The 21,105-nt window shown below is 43.5% G+C and overlaps 1 long non-coding RNA gene across 2 annotated transcripts in view; it reads right to left on the bottom strand.

The window, feature by feature from the left end:
* The window catches only part of LOC149309457 (uncharacterized), a 43,735-nt gene that overhangs the window by 2,780 nt on the left and 19,850 nt on the right, over positions 1 to 21,105 (bottom strand). Inside the window, exon 3 of one of the 2 annotated variants that reach the window (XR_016281908.1) lies at positions 5,983 to 7,081. The exons of the other annotated variant lie outside the window; for it this stretch is intronic. This is a non-coding gene — a long non-coding RNA (uncharacterized LOC149309457). Of the gene's footprint in view, positions 1 to 5,982; positions 7,082 to 21,105 lie in introns of those variants that run through there. 2 annotated transcript variants of the gene reach the window in all.

The following is a 21,105-nucleotide window of genomic DNA, read 5'->3' as shown; positions in this document are numbered from 1 at the left end:
CTGTGAACATCTAGAAATCAATGCCATAATCACAAAAAGTCAACATGGGTTTCAGAGAAACAAGTCATGCCAGACAAACCTGATCTCTTTTTTTTTGATAAAATTACCAGCTTGTTAGATGAAGGGAAAGCTGTGGATATAGTATATCTTGATTTCAGTAAGGCCTTTGACAAAGTTCCCCATGATGTTCTTGCAAACAAACTTGTAAAATGTGGGCTAGACAAGGCAACTGTTACATGGATTTGTATTTGGTTGACTGACCGAAGCCAAATGGTGCTCAACAATGGCTCCTTTTCATCCTGGAGAGAAGTGACCAGTGGGGTCCCACAGGGCTCTGTCCTTGGCCCAGTGCTATTCAACATCTTTATCAATGACTTGAAGGACAAAATTGGGAGCATACTTATCAAATTTGCAGATGACACCAAACTAGGGGGAGTAGCTAATACCCCAGAGGACAGGATCAAAATTCAAGATGACCTGAATAGACTAGAAAGCTGGGCCAAAGCTAACAAAATGACATTCAACACAGAGAAATGTAAGGTACTGCACTTAGGATGGAAAAATGAAATGCACAGATATAGGGTGGGTGACACCTGGATGAATGAAACTACATGTGAAAGGGATCTGGGAGTCCAAGTAGACCAAAGTTGAACATGAGTCAACAGTGCGATCCAGCAGCTAAAAAGGCCAATGCAATTTTAGGCTGCATCAATAAAAGTATAGTGTCTAGATCAAGAGAAGTAATAGTGCCACTCTATTCTTCTTTGGTCAGGCCCCACCTGGAATATTGTGTCCAGTTCTGGGCACCCCAATTTTAAAAGGATGTCCAAAGGAGAGCGACTAAAATGGTGAAGGGTCTGGAAGCCATGCCCTACGAGGAACGACTTAGGGAGCTGGGGATGTTTAGCCTGGAGAAGAGAAGGTTAAGAGGCGATATGATAGCCCTGTTTAAATATTTGAAGGGATGTCATATTGAGGAGGGAGCAAGCTTGTTTTCTGCTGCTCCAGAGACTAGGACCCGGAACAATGGATGCAAGCTACCGCAAAAGAGATTCCACTTCAACATTAGGAAGAACTTCCTGACAGTAAGGGCTGTCCAACAGTGGAACACACTCCTTCGGATTGTAGTGGAATCTCCCTCCTTTGAGGTCTTTAAACAGAGGTTGGATGGTCATCTGTCGGGGATGCTTTGATTTGGATTTCCTGCATGGCAGGGGGTTGGACTGGATGGTCCTTGTGGTCTCTTCCAACTCATTTATTCTATGATTCAAATAATAATAATAATAATAATAATAATAATAATAATAATGCATTGCCTTTGATGGGAAAGAGGTGCAAGGGCCCAAGATATACACTATATCCACAACATTCCCTTCATCAACCAAGCTGGCAATTTTATCAAAGAAAGAGATAAGATTTGTTTGGCATGACTTCTTTCTCTGAAACACGTGTTGACTTTTTGTGATTATGGCATTGATTTCTAGATGTTCACAGACTCCCTGTTTAATGATCTGCTCTAGAATCTTTCCTGGTATTGATGTCAGACTAACTGGACGATAATTGTTGAGATCCTCTTTTTCCCCTCTTTTTGAAGATGGGGACAATGTTTACCCTCCTCCAGTCTGATGGGACTTATCCTGTTCTCCAGGAGTTCTCAAAGATTATTGCCAATGGCTCCAATACTACATTAGCCAGCTCTTATCTAAGTACAGATTCCTGAACAGGACTGTCAGATGTGGTGGCACTCCCATGTCTTTAAGGGCGTTCTATAGCCTTTCATAATCTATACAGTTAAAGGCTTTGCTATAGTTTATAAAACACATGCTGATTTTCTATTGGAATTCCTTGGTGCACTCAATTAACCATCTTATGTTTGCAATGTGGTCTCTAGTGCCTTTTTCTTTCTCTACTTGGACCTCTGGGATCTCTCTCCATGTATGGTTGAAATTAAGAGAAGTTATTCGATTGCATAAGTTAAGATATTTTCTACAAGAGATTATTATATGTGATTTTTTGTGGGTTTTTCGGGCTATGTGGCCACAAAACCCACAAAAAAATATGGATGCCGGCCATGAAAGCCTTTGACTTCATATATGTGATTTGTTTAATTTAGAATGCATTTACAATTTTTAAGCCATGTTGTTTGAAGTTTAGCTGACTGGAAAACAATCATGCTGCAAATTTAATTTGGTGCAATGATAGCAGAAGGAAGACAAACAACTTGAAGCATTTAGGTGTGTTTTTTTATAACAAAAAAGTAACCGTCTATTTACTTTTGAGAACTAGGACAGCTAATTATATAATTATGATTGCAACTAACTACTTCAGAGGGCCTCTTCTGGGATGTTACTTGGTGCAGACCATACCATTGCACCATCCATTCCACCCCTACCCCGGTGGTGAATCTGCTTCCAATGAGAGCTTAAATTCTGGATGAGAAGGAAACAAGGCACAAAAGACTATTCTTCAGTATTCTCATTTCACCAAATTTTACAATGCAATTCAATCAAGATGCCCAGAAATGTGTATTTTAGAGAAATTTTCACTAAAATGAAAATTCCTTGACTTGGGGGAGTGCAAACTAACTTCCTTAACAGATTTAAAAATTCAGGAATTAATGAGAAAGTGATAGAACCCAAAATTTATTGATTTGTTCACTCCAGAGTTGAAATAAAAAAAATCTTCCATACCAAAAATAATAGCTGCTACCATAATAATAATAATAAAAATAATAAAATTTTTATTTATATACCGCTTTTCTAAAAATCAAAGCGGTTAACAGCATGTACATATACAATATAAAACCATCAAAATACAAAACATCAAAAACACCAACTACAACAATAAAATCACATCTCATGCCAGCTAAACAGTGCTGACGAGGGGGGGTGGGAGCACATCGGGAGTCAGGAGTCAGGAGTCAGGGGTATGCCTGCTCAAAGAGGTGTGTTTTTAACCCCTTCTTAAATTGATTCAGTGAGGTGGCCGAGCGGAGCTCATCGGGAAGCGAGTTCCAGAGGTTAGGGGCCGAGGTAGAGAAGGCCCTCCTGGTGGTAGTAACTAATCTGACCTCCGGAACTCTTAACCATTGCTTCCCGGTTGATCTGAGTGTACGGGGCAGATTGTACGGAGAGAGGCGGTCCTCCAAGTACCCTGGGCCCAAGCCATTTAGGGCTTTTAGGTAATAACCAACACCTTGTATTGCGCCCAGAAGCGAATAGGCAGCCAGTGAAGGTCTTTAAGGACCGGTGTTATGTGGCTGGTCCTAGGTGTATTAGTGACCAGTCTAGCCGCCATATTCTGCACCAATTGCAGCTTCCAGGTATGGTACAAGGGTTGCCCCATGTAGAGCGCATTGCAGAAATCCAATCGAGAGGTTACCAGAGCATGTACTACCATTTCAAGGTCCCCCTGGCCCAGGTAGGGACGCAGCTGGCGTATCAGCCTAAGCTGATGACAGGTGCTCCTGACCGTCGCATCCACCTGAGATGTAAGGTGGAGCGACGAATCAAGGAGCACCCCCAGACTGCGTACTGAGTCCTTCACGGGAAGCGTGATCCCGTTTAGAACAGGTGGAATCACCGCCATCCCCGGGCCAGGAGAACCTATCACGAGTACTTCCGTTTTCTCTGGATTCAGGCTGAATCTATTTTCCCTCATCCAGCCCATTACCGACTCCAGACAGGCAACGAGAGGAGAGATGCCATCCTTGGTCACTGAATCAGTCGGAGACATAGAGAAGACTATTTGGGTGTCATCAGCATACTGATAACCCCGAGGCCCCATGCCTCTGGATGATCTCTCCCAGTGGTTTCATGTAAATGTTAAAGAGCATGGGGGACTGAATGGCTCCTTGAGGGACCCCAGATGTAAGGGCCCTCTTGCCGGAGCGCACGTCCCCCAGCTGCACCATCTGGAACCTCCCAGAGAGATAGGATCAGAACCACTGGAGCGCAGTGCCTCCGATTCCTAGCTCCACTAGGCGCTCCAGAAGGATACCATGGTCAATGGTATCGAAAGCCGCTGAGATGTCCAAGAGCACTAACAGGGACACGCTACCTCTGTCCATGTCCAGACGGAGATTATCGACCAGGGAGACCATAGCAGTCTCAACCCCGTAACCTGCCCGAAAGCCGGTTTGAAATGGGTCTAGATAATCCGTTTCATCCAAGATCGATTGAAGCTGGATTGCAACTGCCCTCTCAATCACCTTCCCCAAAAATGGCAATAGCGATACTGGCCGATAATTGTTATACATCAGGGTGTCAAGGGAGGGCTTTTTTAGCAGGGTTTTTACAATGGCCAATTTCAAGCTAGATGGAAATTGCCCATCTCTCAATGATGTGTTAATTATACGGTGTAACATGGAAGTTACTACCATTCCCCCTTGAGCCGCTAGCCATGAGGGACAGGGATCGAGGGAGCAAGTTGTCTTCCTAACACTTCTAAGGATCTTGTCCACATCATCGGTATCTACAGACTCAAAGTGATCCAGTATAATCGAGTCCACGGAGGCTCTGGATACCTCTACTCTGGTTTCTGCACTAATACTGGCGTCAAGACCTTCCCTTATCCGAGAGGTTTTATCCGCGAAGAAGTTGTTAAATTGGTCACAGCAGGCCTTAGATGATTCTAAAATAGGGTTCAGGGCAGGGAGGAGCCGAGTAAGCTCCCTCACTACCCTGAACAGCTCTGCTGGACGCGACTCCGCGGACGCGATACGTGCACCAAAGAACGAGTTCTTTGCTGCATCTATCGCCTCTCCGTAGTCCTCCAAAAGATGGACTAGGAGAGCCTTGTCGGGTAAGCGCTGGTGTGCCCACCAGTCACGCTCTAGCCGTCGCAGCACCTGCTTCCTTGCCCGGAGATCTTCCGTATACCAGGGCTTCTTTTTGGAAACAGGCCTAAGAGGGCACTTGGGAGCGATACTGTGTATAGCCCTGGAGAGATCGGTGTCCCAGATGTTAGTCAGGGCATCAACAGAATCGCCGTCATTCCCAACCATATACCCCTCTAGGGCTTCCTGGAACCTTTTGGGTTCCATCAGCCTTCGAGGGTGGACCATTCTAATTGGTCCGCCACCCCCGGGAGGGATCTGGGTAGATGCCTTGATTTTTGCCTCCACCAGGAAATGATCTGTCCATGACAGGGCAGAAATATTAGTTATTTCCGCCCACGGAATTTCCATATCCGTACAAAAAAACCATATCAAGTGTATTACCCGCCGAATGCGTAGGCCCCGAGACCAGTTGTGACAGGCCCATGGCTGTCATGGTATCCATGAATTCTCGAGCCGCACCGGATGGAATCTGGTTGGCCGCGAAGGGAATGTTGAGATCCCCCAGGACCAAGAGCCTGGGGGATTCCAGCACTAGCTCCGAGACCAACTGTGTCAGCTCGTTAAGGGAGTCTGTTAGCGCACGGGGTGGCCGATAGACCAACAGAATCCCTAGACTGTCACTGGCCTTCAGGGTCAGGTAAATGCACTCAATATAGGAAGTTTGATGGACATGGTTCCTGGATAGGGACAAGGTGTTTTTATGAATCAAAGCAACCCACCCCCCCGCCCACCTAAACTGGTCTGGTCCTTCACTGAGTACCCGGCAGGTAGGGCCTGAGCCCACACAGCTTCCCCTTCAGGCCCAAGCCAGGTCTCAGTAATGCAAGCCAGGTCGCAGTTGTTATCTTCAAGCAGGTCATAGATAATGTGGGTCTTGTTCTTAATAGACCTGGCATTGCACAGGAGCAGAGACAGGGTTTGTGGAATGGTTGGGATGACCCTCAGATCTCTTTGGTTAGAAGAGGGATAGGAAGGGGAGATAGGTATTAAGCATCAATCTCGCCTTCCCCTGTGACGCTGATCCACTCTCCTACCGCCATACCTCCCCCTGCCCCACACTATTCCAATAGGAGCCCCGCTCGTACCAAGCGAATTACCCTCTGCCTCCCCAACCAAAACACTCCTCACATCCATACCCTCCCCCTCCCCCGACAATACAGCAATGAAGGCAGAGAGAAGATACGGCAATCATTCTCTGCCAAGTAGCTGGCTCGGGTTCGTCACTCCTGCCTTCCACGCAGACACAGATGTACGCAACTGCGCAGCTGCGGAAGTGCGCTCAGATGGAGTCCAATAGCAGTCCGAGGGAGGCTCCTGGGCCGGTGCGCAGTTGTGCAACTCTAACAACCCAGGAAGCCGCCCGGCAGCAACAAACAGCTTACACAGCAGTCCTCGGAGGCAAGGGGGCGTGACGGAGGAGGGGACCAGACAGGCTGGCTTTATACACGCTGCTGCCCCGGCGCGCCCCTTTCTCCACCTTCCCCAGGTGTTCCGGCCTTCTCCCCCGGTCCGCTGGCAAAAACGCTGAGATGGAGTCCAATAGCAGTCCGAGGGCGGCTCCTGGGCCGGTGCGCAGTTGCGCATGTCTAACAACCCAGGAAGCTGCCTGGCAGCAACAAACAGCTCACACAGCAGTCCTCGGAGGCAAGGGGGCGTGACCATCTTCTATGCTACACTGTCAGCATGTATAGATTAAGTTTTTTGAAAGCTAGTTGTTGTAAATTGAGGCTCATTCATATATTAATTGGTCTTCAAATGCTGAGTCTTTAAGAAATCTTTCATTATTTCTTGCTTAAGGGGAAACAGGAAAGCATGTGGTTGCCCGTGAGGGCATGAGCATGAACATGCACCTATTGAAAAAGCTGGGGCTTAAGCTCCCACTTTTTTTGCTATCCATGGGGGGGTGGTGGTGTCCAGAACAGATCATCCATGGATAGCAAGGGACGACTGTAGATGTCTTTTCAAACTTGCATGGTTCAAACTGAAGCTGTCTGCCTTAGCTCAATTATTACATTAAAAAAATAAATCTTCAAAAGGAAGATTTGAGGCATTGCTTTGTTTGCTTTGAAGCCAGTTATAGGATATTCATCTATTTAAAATGCTGCTATCCTGAAACTTCTGCAGGGAAAGAAAAGCTTATCACAAGATACTTTCTTACAGCTTATTTTTTTTCTGCATTTGGGGAAGGTGCATTCCTTTTCAGTTTAATTTTCTGGCAATAGATACATCTAAAGTTGTGCACTGCAGAGCAAAAAAAATATTAGATTACTATTCATAATCTTCTGGAGGATTACAAATCATCATCATCATCATCATCATCATCATCATCATCATCATCATCATCATCATCATCATCATCTCACCCACCCCCTCTCTCTCACACACAGGCAGATACTGATAAGGAGACTGGGAAACTTGTTCAGCTTTGCAGTGAGAACACTCCTTAAAATATTGTCTCCACAGAAAATAAAATATCTTTGCTGGTCTCAGCCTTGATCATTTGTTTATGAATTTGTTTATGATTATTCTTTCTTTGCTCACAAAGTCATCTGGCCTCCCCAGGAGGTGCAAAATTAGTATGATTCCTGCACTCTAACTATTCTAATTTAGAATTTACTAAATCATAGCCCATTAACACTTGAAAAGGTTATCAAAATAAACCACAATACGTTAATGTCATATATCATTTATACAAACTAAATAGAATCTGTTTCTCTTTTCATGGGGGGGGGGTGGAGAGGAGGGATTTTTTCCCCCACTAAGAATGCTGTCTATTCAGTATCAACAATCTCAGTAGTCACAGCAGCAGGTTTTTCAGTTAGACCAGCTGAAATCCACAGTCCTTCAGTTTCAAGGATCTATGAAATCGATCAGCACACAGTACAACAAACTGAGACTCAAATGGTTACTTTGGAAGATCCTTTAGCTGCCTCCAAGACTGCAATTCTTATGTTTCACAGTGTTTTGTCTTGCTTAATTTCACAACATGAGATTCTTACTTGTCAATCTAATCTGCACAATATTGGTTTAGCCTGATCATGTACAGCTAGGCCAGTTGATAGAATTTATGGATATCTTATTTGGGCATCTTTGTCATTGCTGTAACATTTTAAATTGACTCTAGATGAAACTTGTCATGTTACTGCCCCTGTTTGTACATGGAATAAAAAAAAAGAACAGTGGTAGTGCAGTTCTGACAGTTCAGAAAATGATAGTGTCTTGCATCATGCTAGAGAGAACATTGAACGTATCTTGGGGTTTGACAGATACAGTGGTGCCTCGGGTTACGAAATTAATTCGTTCCGCTGTCAATTTCGTAACCCGAAAGGCTTTCGCAAGCCGAATCCCCATAGGCGCTAATGGGGAAAAGCCGCGATTTGGTGTAAAATAGCGCCGAAAAGCACCAAAAGTTTTTTCGTAACCCGAAAAAACTTTCTTAACCCGAAACAGTTTTTTTAAATTAATTTTTTTCGTATCCTGAAAATTTCGTAAGCTGGGTAATTCGTATCCCGAGGTACCACTGTATTGAATCATGCTCTTTCCAGGTTATACCAACAGCAAACTGCTACAAGGAATTTATAAAGACTGATCAAACTGAATAGTATCTTTAACTTCACTACCATGTCAAATATGTTTAGTGGCAACTAAACAAATTTAACACTTGTGAAATAGCTGAATTATTTCTTGTTGGCTTTGGATCAAGATTAGCAAACATTATATTGCTGTAGCTGACACATCTTCTAAATTTCCCTAGAAGGGCGATTAAATGATTGAGGAGGCTTAGTTATTATTACCAGATAATGTGCCATTTAGAAAGAAAACTCATTTAATGTCTGCTGATAATAGTTTTGTGTGTACAAACTGGGCAGGGCAGGTATATGTTACTGCAGAATCTAATCATTCTAGAAGTGTGTGTTAGAATCCTGATGTATTCTATCAGATGTATTGTAACTCTGGATGCCGGGGGGATGGGTTGCGCTTTAGCTTGGCTTTAGAGATAGTGATATGTAGTGCTAGGCTGGACCAGGTGTGGGCTATCTGGTGTCCTTGAGGATCTGGCTTGCAGAGGCTGGGAATGCAGTTTCGTTTCTGTGAGAATAGCAGCTCAGGGAAAAGGAATGGAGGATGGGAACTAGTGAAGGGAAGGAGGGGTCCTGTTGCGCGGGCTTTTGCTAGGGGTGGAGCAGTTTGGTTCAGGGGGGAATTTATGCATTTGTTTGGCTGCGAGGGGTCAGTCTCAGCTAAGAAGCTGAGTGATGTAGAATTGTTGATTCTGGAACTATCAATAAAGTGTTGTTGATTTATCAATCAAGTTGACTGGTTGATTGTCCAGGATTCTGGTCTCGAACTCTGACAGTGTGGCTATTTTAATTGACAAGTATATTTCTCTCATAATCTAGCAACTGATAAAAGTTCTGTCTTAGTTAACACAGGGAGAGCTAGTAGCTCCTATGACAGTGTTATGGTGAATTTGTTGTGGATTTTAGTTCAAATGAGTAACATAGGGGAGTGAGACACAACCCCATATAGATTCCACACCTTGGATTGCTTCTTCAAAGTTCAAATGATAATGTACAGTATATTCACTGTCCCACTGATATGGGAGGCACCAGCCGTCACTGGTTTAATGTTTATAGTCCAAATACAGATTCATTTGTAAAGTTTTGTGAGTGTTTCAGTAACTTAAGACGCACAGCTTACACTCATTTGTGGGTAGTGGGAGATTTCAGTGATATGACACATCCAGTTTTAGTCAATAGAAGACTATGTAAATTGTGCTCTGTGTAGTGTTAGTACACCTTGCATACCATGTGTTCTGTTCAGGGTCTCTATTCATATTTTCATATCTGGAACCAGGCATGTCTTTAGGAGGACACATTGACCTTTGGAACACCAGGTGGATTTCCTCTGAGAAAGGAGTGCAGACCCGAGGACATGTGTAAGACTCAGGCAAAAATGCAATCAAAGCTAAATGGGTATGCTGACTTCTCCTTCCTCACCCAGGCCCTCGGCATTTCCTCTTGCACTAAGAGACAACAGAGGTCTCGTTGTACTGAAAGCAGTAAGGCTTCCCATCTACCCCCTGCCATGTTCCCAGCCAACTTCCCTATCTTTTCATGCTGGGGTTTTCCTAATTCAATTGCTGGTTTTATTAAAGCCATTAACCAGTCTGGAATGTCAAGACCATGTTGTATCCTGGTCTGGAAAATGACATGGATATGGCCACAAGGAGAAACTGGAGCAGTTCAAGTGGCAGGTGTATGAGTCTGTATTTGGTGAGCTGTGTATCATGGGAAGTCTGATGTAACATGTATAGTAGGTGAAGCCAGCAAGATGTGGATCATGGGTCGTATTTTGATGCAAAAGATACTGAGTATGAAACCAGCCAAGTTTCATTGGTGGCATGGCTGTCACATGACTTCAGGAAGATCACCTATATAAGGGAGAAGGTTGCATTCTCCATTGTTGTGGTTGTTGTGGTTGGTGTTTGCAAAGCACTTTGTTGGTCTATATAGTAGTGAGTATTCAAGATGGCTGTCTGGTACTCAGTGTAATCTTTGTATATAGCTCTGCAACAAAGATTAAAAGCCCTTGTGTTGAATGAAGTTTCACTTTCTGGAGATTCATTCCTTGAAGCTGAGAACTCAAGGCTACAGCCTATGTGTGGGAAAATTTTTCCTCTACAGCTCAGAACCACAGACTCTTCTAGGCTTTCCTGCCTACATACATCAACTCTGCGTGTGTGCATGTGAGACACAGCTTGTCTCTAAGCTCCAACACAGAATTCCATTGTTGATTCATGCAAAGGCCATCAGGTCTTTGTACCTTGCAATATAGCACACCCTTTGAGGCTAGGATCTCAAGTATAGACATGAGTCCCAAACGCAGTCTTTCAAAGCACAGTGAACACAGTGTACACAGAACAATTATTCCACTCGCTGTTTTGCCCTCAGACCTCCTGCTTTCTATGGTCTACTCTTCAAAAACCTAACTATCGCCCTCTTGACAGCCCTCAAACACTCTACTGTTACCTGAATTACAAGAGATCCTAAGAGGGCACCCACTTATTGTAAGCAATGAGGACATTACTTTAGCTCAAAAGGGAACAGTGAGAGGGTTATGGTAATGATAGCCAAGGTCTAGCCTATGTTTAACAGATCCCAACACAGAATGCCAGAGGTAGATTTCAGATTAGTTTTATTTAGAAATAACAAGGAAAAATCAACTTTCACTTAGAGACATTCTCTCTCTCTCTCTCTCTCTCTCACAAACACACAGGCACTAACAATTTAAAAGGTGGGGGCTGGGTAGTGATTCAGAGGGTAGGGCAATACGTACCAGATTCAGAACCCAGGCTTTTGAATGGTAGAAGACTACATAGTGGATTGGATACAGATCACAACTTGGAAGTGGGTGACTAATGGCTTGGGCCCAAGTTACTTGAGGGAACGCCTCTCCCTGCATAATCCACCCCACACTCTCAGGTCAACAGGTAAATTGGTACTCAGTCAGCCTAGAGTGAGATTGGCGACTACCCAGCAAAGGGCTTTTACGGCAGTAGCGCCTTCTCTTTGGAACGCTTTACCCGAAGAGATTCGCCTTAGTGGAACAGTGGAAGCCTTTAAAAGGCATTAAAAACTTACCTCTTCCTACAAGCCTACCCTCCCAATTCCTTGTAATAAAGTTTCCCTCCCCTTACTGTTTGATGATGTAGGTATTTATAATTGCGATTTTAATATTGTGGAATGTTTTAGCCAATATTTGTGGAATTAATGGGTATTGATGTGTTTTAATATGTCATTTGTTTTGTATTGTATTTACCTTTATATTGTACACCGCTTTGATTCTGGGAAAAGCGGTTTATAAATAAACAATTTATTTATTTATTAATGATACTGAAGGGTCTACGTGAAAGCTGACAGTGTCTGCCTGGTTTTAACTGAAATTGACTAGAATGGCACAAGCCTGAGGCAGTTATTCAGGTATTTTGAACTGATCTTTCCAGGAGGAAGAAAAGTTAGAGGAATGGAAATAGCTGGACAATAAATGCAAGCATCCTAAACAAAAAGGTGACAACTCTGGATGTCAATGTCCATGATTTCCAGCTTTCTGACAAATGCCAGATGCATGTTCCTCATCACCAAACTCCCAATAATAAAAGATTGATTTACATTTCAAAGTATGCACCTTCCTGCTTATATGCCTTTAGCACTTCCCAGCTACTGTAATTCTCCCAGATCTTTGTATGGGCAGACTATTACCTCACACTGGGGTGCCCTTCTGGAACTATGTGACTAGGCATGCCTTTTAATATGGCAGTTGATATCAAAGGTTGATCAGGTGTTATACACAGGTAGTAACAATAGTTCCATTTCAGTTAGTTCTGAATAGTGTGTCTGTCTGAATTACTATTGTGTGTTTGATTGCATCTTGACATTTCCAAATAAAACCCTTCTTAATTCACCCATACTCAGAGTTCTCCTCAGTGAGTACTGGTATATACAGGTGGAAATGATCCTCAAATTACTTAATCTCTTGCAGCTAAATTCCCCACATTTAAAGAAAAGGTGACACAAATGGTGGGGACCCCGCTCAGTCCCCACACCTTTCTTAGGGTAATAGTAGTGCAATCTACAGTTAAGGGACACATGACTAATTTAGGCATGGTAGATATATGGAGTATTCCATATCTAAAAGATAGAGATTATACATTTTTTCATCTGTACATCATATTTTCCCCCTTTAGATTATTTTCTGTTTTCCTTTTCCATCATGCTCAGAATTACTGCCTATAACATAAATTTCATTTCATAGAATCATAGAATCATACAATTGGAAGAAACCACAAGTGTTAGGAAGGATCTAATTAGGGGGATTTTAATTAGCTCAAATATAACCGAGAGGTGACCCTAACAACACCACGTGCTGGAATCAGGTCCCAATAGTGTATACCAGAGGTCACCAGCAAGCCCCAAGAGACCCTGATACCAACTAGGTCCAATTAAAAGTTTATTACAGCACAGGGAAAACCACAGCAAAAGGGGACCATACATACACACACACATTCAATGCTACACCAGGGGATGGGTGAGTTAGGGAGGTAGGTTTGAGAAAGAGAGGCACTACTAGGGAATACTACCTTAGAAGTCTTCTCCGGGAAGTCTGATGAAGCTTGGGTGGACAGTGAATCACGGCCACAGGAGCGGGGGAAGAGGGCCACGGGAGCTAAGAACAGAGTTCAAGCTGGCTTGGACCAGCTTGCAACCTGGTGATAGCACAAGGAGGGACTGAAAACCCAGGGTTTTATGGTGTGAAACATATTTATTTTTATTTTATTTATTTACGTTATTTATACCCTGCCCTTCAGCCCTAATGGCTCTCAGAGTGGCTTACAATTATTATTTTTAATAAGACAGAATATTTGTTAGACAAAGGTGTTGATTACTTGGGCTTTGTTAAGCCGAGAGCAAGTAATGTATTGCACAATGCATTTAGATCTGGACACAATTTGGAGGGGCATCCGACTTGATTATTGAGTCGTTAAGCTGATCACTGGCTCATCAGGTGAGAAGCTGAGTCTATTGTCTTACTTGGGCAAGCAGTGGCAATTCTGGCTTAGCGACTCCCAAACTTCCTATGGAAAATTTCTAATTCCATCTCTTTCTAGGGCTCTGCCTCTGCAAGGTGAGCTGCCTATGTGGTCTCCTCACCTTTAGGTTAATGGCGGGTCCTTTCTGGGGTCAATCAGGGATCATAGCACAGACCACATGTACCCAAAATTTTATTAAAACCAAACTTGATAACAGCCCCCCCCCCCCCCCCGCGAAAGTGTCAAGACCGATGCGCATGCGTGGGGCTGGACAACTTTCGAATTTGTCTAAAATTTTGGGGTGAGAATTTGAGTGGGAGCATGTATTGCTATGGCAGTGTCTCCTAGCGGTGATGAGGGGTGATGGGAGGGAGAGAAACTTGCCTGGAACCCATTCACACAGGGGCAACAATATAACAACAACAATAATAATAACAATTTCATGGGGAAATCAATAAAGCAACTGAGTTCAGTACATATAGAGCAAGCGAAAGGCAATGCAAAAGCAATGAATAATGACTTTTTGAGTCCATATAGAGTCTATATATGGATAACTGAGTGTTTTCTGGAGGTGTCCGCCAATGCGGGCACATTGATCTTGAGATTAGATATATGCAGGCAGGTTGATAAATGACTGAGTCCATATATGCAGGCAGATGCAATGTGCTTTTTGGGCAATCAGAGTTCAGTAGCAAGTAGTTCCATAGATAGGAACTACGATCTATGTACTATGTACTACTACTATGTCTCACAGCTGTCTCGCAGTGGATGCGCCATCGGTGTTTGAAGCGCAACATGTCCAAGATGGAGCTTCTAGTCTTTCCACCTAAGCCCTCCCTCCAATGCTCCTTTTCTGTTTCTGTTGATGACATCTCTATTTGACCAGTCCAGGAAGCCTGCAGTCTTGGTTTCATTTTTGATTCTTCTCTGTCGTGTATCCCCCATATCCAGGCCACAGCCAAGGCCTGTAGATTCTTTCTCTACAATATTGCTAAAATCCATCCATTTCTTTCAGCCTCTACTGCTAAGACTCTGGTCCACCCTCTGGTCATCTCATGACTAGATTATTGTAACCTCCTTCTGGCAGGGCTTTCACTCTCTCACCTCCATCCTTTAATTTCTGTCCAGCATTCAGCTGCACACATTATTACATCCGCTCATCTCTTTGACCATATTTCTCCTCTATTTCATCCCTTCACTGGCTCCCCTTCCCCTTCCATATTTAGTATAAGCTTCTGCTGTTGACTTTTAAAGCCTGGCATGAGCTGGCCCCTCCTTATGTATCTAACCTTCTTTCTCCTCACCCTCTTACTCATGCACTCCGTTCTGGTAGTCAAAGTTTGCTGTCTCAGCCTAAGATTTTCTCTGCCCTGTCCCGGATTCGTCCCTTTTCACTTGCTGTCCCTCACTCCTGGAATTTCCTTCCCCCACGAACATGGCTCATCACTTCTTTAACCAGTTTCAAAACTGAGTTGAAGACCATCCTGTTCAGAGAAGCGTTCCCAGGCATTGTGAGTCTATTATTTATTATTTGACGTTTTTAGTTTGTTGCCTGCTTTACTTTACTGTACCCTTTCCTGTACTGTTATTATTTATATGTATTATGCTATTATTTCTTAGATTGTATGCCATGGGCAAGTTTACTTTATCTATTTTATTGTTTGTATGTACAGTGCTGTGTAAATCTACAGCGCTATATAAAAAGCATAATAATAATAATAATAATAATAATAATAATAATTGTCAGAATCCACCGTCATGCAGTGATTCAGGGTGTATTCTGCCATGAGGATTGTATAAGTTAGTGAGATAATTAGGGATAGTTTCTAGACACGAGGGAGGTTGCAGAAGGGAAGGCTAGGGGGTAAGCTCTCACACATATATAGTTATATAGATAGATAGATACATAGATAGATAGACATGATGGATCTTAGTTCAACAACACCTTGTATCCAAATCTCTCAGGGAAAGGCATTCTGGGAAGGAGTTGCTGCCACCATGGGCTATGTTCAGGATGATCACATATCTGGAACTGTCAGCTGAGAGCAGCAAGCAATTCGCACCAGTCAGGCAGTTTTATGACGGAGTGCCTCTCAAGGCAGAAGAGACTAGGAACCAAATGGCGCTTTCGCTAGGACAGCTTTGATGTAGAATTCCCTCTTCTGTGGTGAAGGAGGGGGATTGGGAGTAAATATTTGGGCTGAACAGGAAAAAAGGTGGGGGTTGGAGTTTTTTAAAGTGCGGTTTCTCTTAGGAGTTCTTCAGATTCAGCAAAAAAGTGATCCAGTGTACTTCTACATTCTCCACAATAATTTTTTGTTTTACAATAGTTGTTGTTGTTGTTTGGTTAGAGTACACAAGTCTCACAACAATAATAATAATTCACTATTTTAGTCGCTCCAGTTTCTCAATGACTCTTTTGAATTGTGATGCTCAGAACTGGACACAGTTTTCCAGGTGAGGCCTGACCAAAACAGAAGAGAGTGACACTATTACTTCCCTTGCTCTAGACACTATACCGCTATTGATGCAGCCTAAAATGGTATCAGCCTTTTAGCTGCTGCATCGCAGTGTTGACTCATGTTAAAAAAAGGGACTATGGAAAAAAAGTGACTTTGATGGAATTTGGAAAGAATTCGTTGAGAAAGTACTGAGAAAAGAAGATGGAAAATTACCTCCATGGTAGGAATTGAGATTCTGGATGGAATATAAGGATGAAAATGGCTCTGGGGAAGAGGAGCACAGAGGTGGGGTATAAAATATACTTAGCCAAGTTGTAATAGGATGCAGAACACACACACACACACACACGGAATTATGTATTGTTAAAAGTTTATATGTATGAAGTTTAGTTTCAATAAAAAATATTACAAAAACAAAAAAGGAAAGCCACAGACCATTGCTGGCTATATTCTGTTAATGAGTGCATGACAATGCAGCCATCATTTGAGATCTCTCAGGTTAGGACCTTGATATTTGATGGAGTGCTTCTCCCTTTATATGCCTGTATCAGGTCTGCTGGGGGAGGCCTTACTCTGTGTCCTACCAGTGTGTTCAGTACACTGGGTGAGGATGTGAGAGAGGACCTTCTCAGCCATGACACTCCAATTGTGGCTTACTCCACCATTGGAGGACTGATTACTGTGACTACTGCTTTTGTTTAGGAACCAAGTGAAAACATGGCTGCTTATTAAAAGATTTGGGCCTCAATTATTTCCTTCAAATACCATGCACAAAGTTTTAAAATTGTTTTAAACTTTTAAACCTTTTAAACTTGTTAATGTGTTTAATACTTTTTCAGTCTATTTATTTTTTCATTGTTTAAAGTTGCTTTAAATTTAGGATTGACTTTACTTACATATGACCCTGAGATATGTTGATACAGGGTGAGATAGAAATAGGAACGTTGGGTACTTACCGTGACACGTTCATTTCCTGCAGAGAAGGGTCCTGGCATCCTGTAATCTGGGTTTAGCTCCTCCTATTTGCTCCTGTAGGAAGGGACAATAAACAAAAGACCGGCCCCTATATAGGGAGGAGCTAGCCCCCCTGAGCCTCAGTCAATAACAAGCCAAGCGACTAGTAAGGTAATCAAGGAACTGAACTTTTGTAACAGCAGCTAAGGGTTAACTAGAACACCTTAGAAAAAACTAGTCCAAGAACAAACAACTCAGAAAAACCAATCCAGCAACAAGAAGAACAAGGCAGGTCCACCAACAGGCAGGCAGGGTCGGAGGCTGCAGGCAGCACCCGGGTGGGCAGGATGCCAGGACCCTTCTCTGCAGGAAATGAACGTGTCACGGTAAGTACCCAACGTTCCTTTTCCCAGCAGAGAGGGTCCTGTCCTCCTGTAATCTGGGATTTACAAAAGCCCTCTCGAACTGGGAGGGAGGTGCTGCTAGGAGACTGTGGCCCCCGACACAATCTGTTGGAGGACCCTCCTTCCAAATGACGCCTCAGCGGACTGAGACACGTCCAGTTTGTAATGTCTTATGAAGGTCGAAGGCAACTTCCATTTGGCCACCCTGCAAATATCTGACAGGGAGGCGCTAGTGGCCAAGGCCACTGAGGTAGATGCACTCCTGGCTGAGTGCACCATCAACCCCTCGGGTGGAGTGAGACCAAGAGTTCAGTAGCTCTTTTGAATACAAGACCTGATCCACCTACTCAGAGTCAAGACTGATACCTTGCACCCCAAAGAGCCCAGGCGAAAGGAAAAGAGCATCTCAGATGACCCTAAGGTTGAAGTCCTCTTGATGTAGATTTTGAGGGCTCTGCACACATCCAATGTGTGCCAGGTCTTTTCCAAGTCCTTCTTAGGATCGGGGCAGAATGAAGGCAGGAGAATGTCCTGTGACACCTGAAAGGCTGAGTTGACCCTAGGCATGAAGGTAGGGTCTGGACGAAGGCACACTGAGACAGGCCTAAAAATACACAAGTCTTTACGTACCGACAGGACCCCAGCTCTGACTCCCATCTGGCGGAGGTAATGGCTGTGAGGAAGATGACCTAGAGGGAGAGGTGTTTGAGGAAGGCCTCCCAAAGGGACTTGATCGGCCCAACCGTCAGAGCCTTTAAGACCGTGTTCACATCCCAAGATGGAAAACGATGTCTGGTGGGCAGGCCCTGTTGGAAAACTCCCCTCAACAGCCTCTTAATGTGAGGATGGCTGCCATTCTAGCTGCTCTCGTATGGAGCAGAAACGACGTGATGGCAGAAACCTGTCTTATAACCATGTTGGGTCAAGTCCCTTCTTAATGTCATCTTGGATGGGCTATAGCAGGTCAGCCACTGAAAACCTGAAGCAGTTGATGAGAACTTGCCTAAACAGTGGATTATGTGATCAATCAGAATATAACCTGATCTAATCTGGACCTATGGCAGCTTCCAGCCTATCACTGATCACCTTGTCAACTGGTTATAGCAATGAAGGTGATATTAAGGTGATTTCATTTGTAGTCATTAAGACTTAACACTCTGAAAGAGGAATGTTAATGTCTGACCTCCAATTAAAATTTCAAAACAATGTGCAGTTCTCTACTGGAACGTCTGTGAACCTGTGTAAAATAAGACTAATCCCATGGTTAGGCAAAGAAGACACTGGATTAACCTTTATCTCGCAGACATTGGTGAGTCCATGCAGAAGCATAGATGCACTCTGTGTTAACAGGGCATGTGGTCAGAATTAAGTCTGATTTGTTCTGAGGATGAACTTGTCTAGAGACTTCAAAAATCACCCCAACTCCATGTAGCAGATTGTCATCAACCTATATGAAGGCTGAGGGTCTCCCGGCTAAATGAACTGCTGACTAAGGAGTCATGAAATGGGAACAGGGGGCTTGGCAAGGATAGCCCTCTGGTATCTAATTTCGAGGAGAGAATTTTCTCCACAAATGGGATCTGTCAAAGGAACACAAATCTAAATTTAAAATAGTATAGTGGGCCCTCGATATGTACTGGAGTTGAATTTAGGACTTTGCATGGATACCAGATCCATGGAAGTTGAAGTCACAGAAAATATAATGGTATAGTAAAATGGAGTCTCCTGCATAAATTAGTCAAATCACAGTTTGTTTTTTTGAATGAATGAATGAATGAATGAAAATATATATATATATATATATATATATATATATATATATATATATATATATAATCAGCTGTGCTAGCAGAAAAACAAGGCATAGGCACTAGGAAGTCCATTTTCCCAGCCTCAGAAGGCAGTGGACCATGGTGTTGTTTGGGCCAGACCTTGGCATGAAACCCAGATTAGACACTCCCCCACACAGCAGCTAACCTATAACAATAAAATCATAGAATCATGGAGTTGGATGAGACCATAAGGGCCATCAAGTCCAACCTCCTGCCATGCAGGAAATCACAATCAAAGCATGCCCAACAATATGAAAAGGAATCTGTAGCACCCTGAGACCACTAAAAGAAAGAACCTTCATGGCCTTGAGTCCAACTCATCGTATGCATACCTTATTACAATGGGTCTTCCAAACCAGGCAGCAGCTGAATGGCAAGCCCATCAGCAGGCATTCTTATTTAAAATGTAAACTATCTAGCCAAGGTAAGAGGTAATTGTGATCTTTGTGGCAGACTTTTCAGGGCTGTGCAGGATGTCTGCATGGGATTTGAAGCAACCCCTTAGCAGAAAAACCTGATTATATTGTTTTAAAACACTCCTGGAGGAAGGGGAGATTCTCCCCCTATGGAGAGGAGTCTGTTTGTCTGTTTGTTTTTTATATAATTTTAATTTTTTTTTAAACTCCCTGTATTAGTGAGAACCATCTCATGGAAGAAACTGTATTTTTTTTTTTAGTTTCTTCCCTTTAACAGACATCTCTCCTATGAAAGAAGGGAAGGCAAGGGGAGCCACCTCTCCTGAGGCTAGCCGACTGAGGTTCCCTGTGTTTTATAACAGGAACATAACCCTTTTGCCAATAAAGTGGAATTTGATTGGTCACCTTAATCCAATATATCTATCATCTCATATGAGATGTTTTAACCAAAGATCCTCAATGCATGAAGCATTAGAGGTCTGCTGAGTGACCAGAGGCCTTCTCCTTGTTTGTTACCCTGTTTATTAGCATTTAAATGAATCTGTATTGTTAAAGCTTATGCTCTTAATGAGAAGTGCTATGGCTGAATAACAGTTTGCACAAGGGAGGTAGAACCATGTGCTCATCTTATGTCTTAGGCTGTTCCAGCTAAGGCAAAAGGCTGTGGCCCTAATGGAGACAGAAATGGATGCCCATGAGGAAGGAAGAAAAATCATCATGTTGGCTTATGGCTAGCCCCTTCCCTTGTTGACTTAGTTTCCAGGCATCTTCTCTGGCCTGTAAAAAGGAGTGGGTGAGCAGAAACAGCACAACTCAAACTTCATGGGCTAACAGGAATAAAATGAACACCAGAAAAAGTTAACCAGTATCTCTTGTAAATCGGAGCCCCGAGACCTGTTGCTATGGGGGGGGGGGGGCTCTCTCCTCCTTTATTTGCCCCATCAAGGGAGGCTGCCTGGGCAGTAGCTTCTTCCAGGCACTGAGGAAACTGCTCCTGGGTTAGCAGTGACTGAAGGCCATTGCTAATCATGGGTAGATAGCTGCATATGGCCTGTAGTGTAGCCCTGATATTCACAGGGCATTTTGTTTTATTTATATTTAAAACAGCCCCAACTTCAAGCTGGGGTTTAGAAGCTTAGCCCTTTTAATCTCAGGCAGGCTTTATAGTAACCTGGCTGCATTATAGAAGATGGCTGGTCCTCAACTCCCTTCCCACTTGCATAGGTAGCTGGGAAGGGAAGAGGGGCTGATGTGGGACATGGCTCTACATTTACCTGAGGCATGTCTGTGTGCTGACAAGGATAATCTCTGATGGAAAGGAGAGGCCCGCTGCCATAGTTTGGGGCAGCCAAACACAATTGGGAATGAAGGGAACTCTCCACCCATGATATCTACAAGTGGCTTCCCCATTTTTATTGTAATTTTTGGGAACACAGGAGGATTTGTATCCATGTGCTCTCTCATAGAATTCTTGGGTTGGAAGAGACCCCAAGGGCAATCCAGTCCAACCCCATTCTGCCCTGCAGGAACTCTCAATCAAAGCATACCCGATAGATGGCCCTCCAGCCCCTGTTTAGAAGTGGGTGGCAGAGGCCATGCTCTCTCTG

The sequence above is a fragment of the Sceloporus occidentalis genome, unplaced genomic scaffold (assembly GCF_023333645.1).
Source record: "Sceloporus occidentalis isolate IW3139 unplaced genomic scaffold, rSceOcc1.0.p SCAF_7, whole genome shotgun sequence".
Lineage (NCBI taxonomy): Eukaryota > Metazoa > Chordata > Lepidosauria > Squamata > Phrynosomatidae > Sceloporus > Sceloporus occidentalis.
The sequence above is the reverse complement of the archived record's forward strand: the minus strand, read 5'-3'. Positions and strand labels throughout refer to the sequence as shown.